The sequence below is a fragment of the Epinephelus lanceolatus genome, chromosome 18 (genome assembly GCF_041903045.1).
Source record: "Epinephelus lanceolatus isolate andai-2023 chromosome 18, ASM4190304v1, whole genome shotgun sequence".
Taxonomy (NCBI): domain Eukaryota; kingdom Metazoa; phylum Chordata; class Actinopteri; order Perciformes; family Serranidae; genus Epinephelus; species Epinephelus lanceolatus.
The window spans coordinates 13,267,503-13,277,176 of NC_135751.1; positions in this window are offsets into that span (position 1 = coordinate 13,267,503).

The following is a 9,674-nucleotide window of genomic DNA, read 5'->3' on the forward strand; positions in this document are numbered from 1 at the left end:
TGAGCACAGACCCCCCGAGGAAGGCAACACATTTGAGCCACTTGAATCCACAGTCTTCTTGTTTTGATCACTACTCAGCTCATGACCAAAGGTGAGAGTTTGGGTTGTAAATCCACAGCTTTGCTCTCCGTATAAGTTCCCTCGTCATTTTAACAGTCCGGTACAATGCCATCCCTACATTCCCTTACTTATGAACAACACCCTGAGAAACTCCTTCAGTCTCCCAACCACAAGGAAGTAATTAATTGTTTTTCGACAGATACAGATTATTCTTTAGACCATATTCATTGGACTTGGAGATGCAGAGTGCTTGACATTTCAGTTTTTTTAAGTCTCTCCTAAAACAACACTCATATGTTCACATGAAAGGGTTACTTGGTGCTGTAATCATTCCTCCTATCCATACTGGCCATAGAGATTCCAGCAAAAGCAATTCTAATGTAAGTAATGGGAAACAAAGTCTACAGTCCTCTTTCCAAACAAAAATGAACTCCAAAGTTCAGCAAAAGAAACTGTGCAGCAGTCTGAGTTAGTCATCTCAAGTTGGGATCTGGCATTTTTGCTCAGAAAGAGGACTCGTGTTGCAGGTCATCATCCAATGAAGCAAACAGAACTGCATGATCAGCAAAAAGCAGAAGTGCAATGCTGAGGTCACCAAACTGGATGCTGCTTGAAAAATAAGACAGACTAGTGACAAGTCACAACCTTGTTAAAGTACAACACCTACTGGTAAGATGTCTGACTATTATTACCAAAGCCTCAGCATTTGATTTGAGATAAAGCTCTTTATTACTCACAGCTCCCCAGACTTAACAGGCTGCTCTCAAAGCCATGTCTTATCAGTATATTGATTGCTCTCACTGTAATGAACATGTCTGCTGAATTAGAAATTTTGTTCAGAATTGATTAATATAACAGAAAAGGGTGGAGAAGACTGGTAGAGTTAGGCTTGGATTTAAGAATTAAAGTAAGTTTAACCCTTTGTGGTTTGGTTTGCGATGAAGCAGTGAGAATAAGGGTTTAGGGAATAAATATAGCTGACAGAAGGTTCTCATAAGTAACGTGTGTGGGTGCACACACATGCATATGTGTGTAGGTGTTTAATGTGTTGGCACACATAAATGAGCCACATATTGTGTATGTAAATCCATCTGCATAGTGTGAAAGGAAACGGTCTGGAAAATCATGAAAACATATGCAGAACACTGACAAACTGTGCTGATAAGGACAAAGAGTGGTCAAGACAGACATTTTAAAGGATGGCTGCAACACAGTACAAAACTACAGCCTAAAAATGACAACATGTTTAACTCAATGCCTGCAAAAGCTCAGCGAAAGAGTACACTAAGTTTTACAAATTTTCAGAATAGAAAAGAAAGATGGCTAACATGATGAAATGAACAAAATCTAAAGACAAGATTTTGGTTGGGGGTCTTTTACCTTCTCTTTAAATCTGAGCAAGCCAAAGAATGCCCTCAGCCCAGTATCCGTTGTCAACTGTGAAGACATGATAGTGGATCTGTAACCGCAATACGGTCAGTCATGCACTGGCATTCTGTCTGTAATGATTGATCTGCATGGTCATGTAACAGACAAGGACTATGAGGCCATTTCAAATGGCAGATGCAGCCTCGGGTACAAACACTGCTCCATCATAATTTCTCCACACTCCACAAGACACCACTGCATCCATACACACTCTACACGATGCATGGTGAGACTGTAAATATACTGTGGCCCCACCTGTCATGATATCACATACTGGGTCAGTTACTGTGACTCAGTCATCAGAGGTAGAGTCCTTGTTGTTTGCATTCCAGTGCAGATTGGATTGCAGTCAGCAGGCTCAGATGATGTGTAAGACAGATGCTATACACCATTGATTCCCAACCGGAGTGCTACTGCAGATGTCAGGGGGTACATGGAGAGATTGTGGAGTAGCTCGACTAATTTAAACACATGACTAGTGATGTCTTTGAGAGTGTGTGCAAACTACTTAGCAAGTGAGCAGAAATTATTCTCTAAAAGCAATGGCTAAAGAGTTGAAATAGTTAGCTTAATGTAATTTTGAACAAATGACTGATATTGTGAGATTGTAAAATACTAGTAAGCTAACGTAATGAAATGGTGTTAAAGGTATGAATTAACAGTTTAGCTAAAAGTGATGGATAGATAGTTAAGGAATGGAATAGCTGATTGAAATGGTCCGTGCATGAAGTATAATTCATCTGCGTTGTTCATGTTGTATAATGAAAAATCCCACTTTTGGAAATGGCTAACTGTTAAAATACTTAAGCTAACGTTAACATTAGCTTAACGTTAAATGGTTGAAATAGACTAGATAGCTATAACTGAAAGTAAAGGCTTTACAGTTTAAATAGTTCAGCTTAAAGTAGGCCTGATACATATAAATGCTAAATAGTTCAAATATTTAGTTAAAAGAAGCTTAATAGGGTGCCCCACGAATAAGTCCTAAAACCCGGAAATGAGTTAACATATTGGCAACCTCAGTTTTCTCGTCTCAAACTCAGTTAACACAAGCTGAGGAGACATTCATGTTTTGCTCTACGGCATAAAACACTTCAGTAAATACACCACTAGTGAATTTTGAAGCTTTAATGTGTCTTAACAAAGGTGGTTGCTATCAAGTGGCTAAATGAGACTACAGAGTGTCATCACGCCGAACATGGTGGTGACATGCAACTGTGGTGCAGTTTGATTATAGCCTAACAGTATTTACTTCTGGTAATTGCATTTAGAATTCAAAAGCCATAAAAGTGGTGCTAATTTGTGAAGATATATCTTGCTGAACAAAACATGTTGCCGCAGAGCTTACTTTATGCAATAATCCAAAATCCAATGGAAAATCACATAGGCTTTTTGACAGGGGAACCAGAGCATCACTAACTTCCACGTCGGCCTACAAAAAAACATCATCCCTGGAGCACTCTATAGTTACTTTTTTCGTATGAAGAACAACTCCCACATATTTCAGCACTAATAAGAATTAGTCAACTAATTAATTAACCAATTAGAAAAGAGGGAGAAAAACAAAAAATGAAAAAAGGAGAAAAATGTAAGGGTTAGGTAATAAAGTAGTAGACGATTGCCATTTCCAAACAGGTTAAGATGAGGAAAGAGGTTTAGGTTCAGGTTAGTCATGAAATATTTTATCTTGAAATGCGTCAAATTTGACCCAAACGCAATAGGATGGTTAATGTGTATAAACAGAATATTGAACAAAGGACCCTGGGAACACTGTAAATATGCTGCAAGCTAAAATGTTGCTTAATGGATGAAACATAAAGCTTTTGGAACTCCAAGTACAGAAGTATGACTGCAAACTTGACCAGACAGACAGTTTAATTCTATGAAAAAAAAAAAAAAAACCTGTAAAAAATACAATGAATGGTGTTAAATAACATCCAGTTTAGAATCAATTCACATTGACACATTTAGAGCATGACTTGAGGCGTCAGTGGAGGGGTGTTATCTAACTGGGATGTGGGGGTACATCAGACAAAAAGGTTAGGGACTACTGCTGTGGACTGATTGCACTGAAAAAGACAAAAAATAGTTCACGGCACTTTGTCTCAATGTTAAAACTTAGAAGGCCTGATTCCCTGTCGGAGGCCAGACAGCACACACTGCAGGACACTCGTAAAACATTTTAATCTGTTCTTTCCCTCGAAAAATAAATGATTCAGAGATCCTTGGACATTTTTTGTTATGGGAAACATGTTTTGAGCAGCAGCATTGTCTCAACCAGAAACATCATTGAAATTTTATCACAAGATTTTGCTTTCCCTCGTCGCTCACTCTCCCTCTTGAAAGATGTTCCAAGATCCGACCACACGCAGTCCAAGACACCGCATGAAAGCTTCACAGTGAGTACTGAAACTGCTCCGAAGGCAGCAAAGGGTGGTCGTCCTCCTTATTAGCTGCTTGATATTCACATATTGTTGGGGTGCCTCTGTTATTTTGTCAACCCCCCGAATGTGTTCATTTTGTTCTCTCTGCATGTGTTTGATCATAATGTCCTCACCTCTGCTGGCTCCTGATCATTAACTCCCTGGAATCCTGCAACTGTTGAAGTTTGCCTCCTCAGTCTGTCACAGACCGGATCGGCCTATGTTACGATCCCACCCCCCTACACAAACACACACGTGACTCCCCAGAGAAGAAGAAACTGGCAGTACTACCAACTAATCTTTGCATTTTGTGAGTTTTTCTTTTTTTTTTCATGGGCTCCTCTGCAACGGAAAACCCTCGCTGTTGAATTAGATTTGCTTACTCGTCCTCACCCATCTTCAAAGGACTCAGATAACTGAATATACCTTTTATTCATTTCATGCCACTGTAATTGTTTTTTTTTCCCCCACTGAGCAAATCCCGAGCAGGTCTTTGGGGAATAGACTTGTGTATATGGCTGTGCTTTCATCTGCATTATGTTTGGTAATAGTATTATTATTTTAGGGTATTGTTTTTGGTAATTTTTTTTCTTACTATTTGTTCTATTTTTCTGCTGTAACCGTGGTTTTTGTTTTCTGCTTCCTCTCTGATTTTGGGGACAGCCTTGCACTTTAGGTGAGAGGGACTCATCTGCTATCACAGGGTGGAGAAAAAAAATGCCTTGAGGTCTTTTCATTAAAACAATTACGCTAATTTCACTTTACTTGCAAAAGAAAAAATGGAAATGCTTTATTTTAAGGAATCCAGGGTTGGAAAAATTGCAAGCAGAGAAAAAAAGTACACGACAAACTCAAAGGGGAGGTGAGAAAGAAGACTGAGCACAACTCTTAGATTGTCATGATTCAAGCAGAATGATGTTTAATGCTTTATGTATGTTTCATGGCTTTCTTTGATGAAGACAATAACAGCAGCAACATTAAAGTGATGCAAAGATTTCTCTCCACACGTCTGCGCTCCCTCCTTTATCATTAAGGATGGAAATTATTTTATCTGCCCAGTTTCGTGTTGAGAGTGATGTTATTAGTTTCCCCGTGCTTGTATGACCACAGCCTTACAATTAGATCTTTCAGATAAAATCAAAGCCTACTGTCGCATCAGAGCTGTGGTGAGATATCAATTATTACAGACGGATCTAAAATAGGACAGATTAAATTTCACAGTTATGGCACTTTTTTTCTCTCTCTTCCCTTTTTGGCACACAAGAGAAGTCGCACAAAGTGTTGTTGGTTGCATATCTGTGTAAATGTTTTCCTCACATCTCTTGTCTCAGTCAGCACTGTCACATTCAAAGCTCCCTGTGTTAAAGAAGCTACTCTGATATGTACCTCAAAAAATAAAAATAAACAACTTTTAATAGCTCTTAGATGATAAGTCAGATCCAGCTTACCGAAGTCACAGAGTCCAGTGAAGCTGTGACTTCTTTTGGTTAAACTTTTACTTTTGGAAAAGCTCCAGCACATTATCACACACGCTAAACCTCAAGCTACAGAAAGCTTTACGCCGTCCTATAGGTCCCCGTCTCATCTGAGGAGGGATCCATCACAGTTGGTAAATGAGGCAGTAAATATGTTTGACTAGACAGTCGGTGGTGAAAGCCATTTCAACTGAGATGTCTCTGCTTTATGTGCTCTGCTGTCACCTTTCACTGGAACAACATATTCAGGTTCTCACACTAATTAGTGTACCTTTAGCTTTTAAGATGCGTTTGGCAGCTCGCCATACTCACAGATTCAAATGGAAACAGGAGGTTTTGATCCGTTTCAAGTATGCAGAAATCATGCAGCATGATGTCTATAAGTACACATAGCACCCACGTTTACCTCATTAATCCACCTTCTGTGGGCAATATACCTGGCATCAAAACATCATCTGGGATCATCTACATGCAGACCAACATGCTTATTAACAGGGGCACTGACATCCAACCTTTTATTTTACGTCTTTTTTTTGCCTTCTCTCTTTAGATTAAAGGTATTTGCTTGATTACATACACATATTTATGTATTTCATTTGTCTTTTTTTGATATAGGTTTAAACTTTTTTTGTGTTGTGTATAATTAAATGTTATCACGTATGCTCATTTGTCAGTTTATTAGGCACACTTAGCTAAAACTAATTCAATCTACAGTAATACAACTTCCCTGCAAAAACACCTAGCCTACCTTTATGAAGATTAAAGGTGTAAAGGTAAATCATGACCTGATTACTCAAGATAATTCACAGATCCTGTTGTGAGTAGTTTCATGTAGGTACTTTTTGTTTCTATCGAACCACATGCACCAACCATATCACTGCGCAGAAGGAAGCGTGCATCTCCTGCTAGCTGACCTAGCACTGAGCTAGCAGATGTTACAGTTTAGCCGAGGAGGACGGCATTAATGTTGAAATCTCGCACTGTCAAAGCATGAGCATCTTGTCCATAAAGAGATGCATGCTTCCTTCTCCGCAGTGATTTGGTTGGCAGGTGTAGCTTGGTAGAAAGAAGATAGTTCCTACAAGAAACTGCTCACAACAAAGTCTGTGGATTATCTCGAATAACCAGGTGAGAATTTCTGGAAAGAGACATTGCTGTTGAGTTTTTCAAATGTATTTTTTCTGTGCTTTGAGCACCACAAGCTGAGTTCCATCTAGTTTCATTGTATTCAAGAGAAGACACACATCTCAACAGCCGATATCTCCAATACTTAGCAACTCACACCAAAACAATTTAGACTGATAAAAAGCACTACAGGTAGGAGGAAAATTATCTATTTTTGATTTTGTAGTAAACTGTCCCTTTAATATGTTCATTTCTGTTGAAACTGTTTTAGAGAGGTGTTGACAGGTGTTTCTATTATTTTGTCCACCTCATTTGTATTAGTGAGGGTAGGCTAAATAACAGAAACACCTCTCTGTATGACATTATAATCAGAATCAGTTAGGTCTACCTATCAGCCTAGCAACTAACTGTCTATTGGTTATCATAATTTTATATTTTTTTGTTGTCTCACAAAGAGTTTTAAAAAACAAACAAAAAACCCCCAGCACTTAAATATGGCACATCTATGGTGTCTCACTAACCTGACCTACTGCAGCTTTAAAATCAAACCAAAAATGTAATTTTTGGTGGCGGTCTGCATGTGGGTGGATGTTTGTGGAGTCCACCATAGTAGCTGCAGTGGTGCCAGGCCTAGTCAGGAGAGGGCTGCTTTGACTTGACTCCCAGGCAGCCAGTCAGTTCAGTCTTACTCCGGTTCACATCATCAGGCTGCATCCCGGGGGAGGAGTCAGAAGTTTGACAGACAGGCATGCTGCTGAAACACTCGAGAGGACAAGCTCAAGGTAAGTAGTGGAGGAGGAGAGGAGGCTTAGGCATTAGGCACTCGGCCATAATCACGTTTGGTTCCTGCAGAGAGTGCACAAGGAGAGGATGCAACATGGACATGCATACATGTGTGTGTTCAAGACAATCAGCTCACACAGCCATACGACCAAAACCTATCAAAGCCCATGCATGTGGATGATGAAGCACTCGAATGCAGTAATGGCATGCTGGGTTGCATAAAGAGTTGGCTATGTACTGTATCACACACACAAACTTGTGCAGGTTGACTGCGACAACAACATTGTCCATACTGAAGAGGAGAAAAAGGAGAGAGTAAAGATAGCATGAGGGAGAGGGAGAAAAGAGGTAGAGCAAGGGGACGAGTGCAGCAGTTTTGAAAGCGTTTGGCTCTGTTCAAATAGTTGCCATGGTTTCGAGATGTTTCCATGGAAATGCTAGCTGCCAATAAAATGAATTTGAGGAGGATCTTTGCAGCAGGTTGGCAGGAAGGTGAGAGCGATGCGGGAAAAGGGGGACGACAGAGGCGGCAACAGAGTTGAGGGGGAGTTAAGGGGAGTGAGAGGGGAGGACACCTCAGTAGCTTTGCTAATGCACCAGTGTGACGGGGAGGAGGGGTCAGGGGAAGAATTTAGGGTAAACAAGGTGAGGGAAACATGCCACGCAATGGAAAGCAAAAGGCACTGAGACTATTTCAGTCTAAATGGGTTGTCATAGTAACCGTGGCTTCACAACACAGAGCCCAGGTAAATACATGGGAGCCTGGCTGGCCGCTGATTAACATGTGTGCGATCACAATCACGTCTGTGTGTGTGTTAGATAGAATGAGAGCAAAGAGGAGTGTGTCAGAGAGCATGCGTGTGAGAACGTGTGTGTGTGTGTGTGTGTGTGTGTGTGTGAGTGTTTGTGCACACAAACTCACCCAAAACACTTTCCACTAACTCTCTTTCATGGAAGCGGAGCCAGTGAAGGGAGCTGAATGCATTAGCGGGGCGCCGACTCTGACGCACATTTGTTTATGTGTGTACACGAGTGTTTAAGATCACAATGTTTCATACTTTAGCTGCTCCTTCAAGGGCTAAACAAGGCTTTTAATGTGCGCTCAGCCGGTGAGTGATGTCTGCTCCCCTACACCCCGAACTCCCCTGCATCTTCTGTCCCAACTCTTCCTTCTTTCCTTCCTTCCTTCCTTCCTTCCTCGTGCCCTTTGTCTCATTCCATCTCCTCCTTCCCTCTCTCTCTCTCTCTGAAGGACAGAGGTATTCCCACATTTCTCGGTCACCATGGCAACGCTGCAGCAAGAAAGAAAGAGAGGCCGCAAGAGGAAGGGGGTGGTGGGGAGCTGGGGGTGGGGGTGAGGCTGGGGATGTGTGAACAATGCTAATGCTACTTCACTGATCATCGATTGTGTGTTTTTCCCCCTCTCTCTGCCCCCACCCACCACCCAGCCCAAACTCCTGACACAACACCTTACCACCACCACCACCACCACCACCACCACCCTCCTCCCTCCCTCACACATTTATTTCCCTCTTTTCATTTGTATCACTCTCTTTCCATCCTCATTACTCCAACGCTCCGGCCGGCGTCCTTCTCCCTGTGGTTTTAAAACTCAATCTCCACACAGCGCTGTCATTGTTATCATTATTATTATTGGGTCATTTAGCAGGCAACGTTGGTATCCACGGCAACCCGGAGAAGTGGCACCGGTTCCTTGGTGAATACCAATATAGACAAGCATCCATCAATATCCCAGTGACTCATTATCAGTCTAATGGTGAGGCCGCTGCTGTCACGCCGGTCTATAAATAATGTCATCTCATTAGGCACCACTGCTGCCGCCACTGGTCCCTGCGTAAACAGGTCCAGTGTGAGCTGTGCAGGGTGCAGAGGTGGCGTGCCCTTACGTGGTCAACGACGCTTGCATGCGCACAAGAAAGTGCTTTGCGCTCACCTGTAGGGGGGGTCACGAACGCTGCTAAAGCCGGGTGACTTAGCACGCAGCAGTGGCAGAGGCAGCCAAGCCGAGGGGGCAGACAGGTGGCTGCATCAGAGCCTGACTGAGGGGGTTGACTCAATAAACCAGGTAGTAGAGTAAATAAGGCTCTCGCACTCCCTCACATAGGTGTGCACAACTGCAGGCTCTTCGCCTGTGTCTGCTGTCTGTATCCCTATCTGTTCACACTTGCGGGTCGACACACACACACACACACACACACACACACACACACACACACACACACACACACACACAGGCAACCCTGCAGGACCGCAGTGGCTGCTGCCTGTCAGTACTCTGTAGCTAATCGATGGATTGAAGACGCTGATGAGACTGAGGGAGAAAGAGAGAGAGAGATTCACCTCAACCGATGCCTCCTTG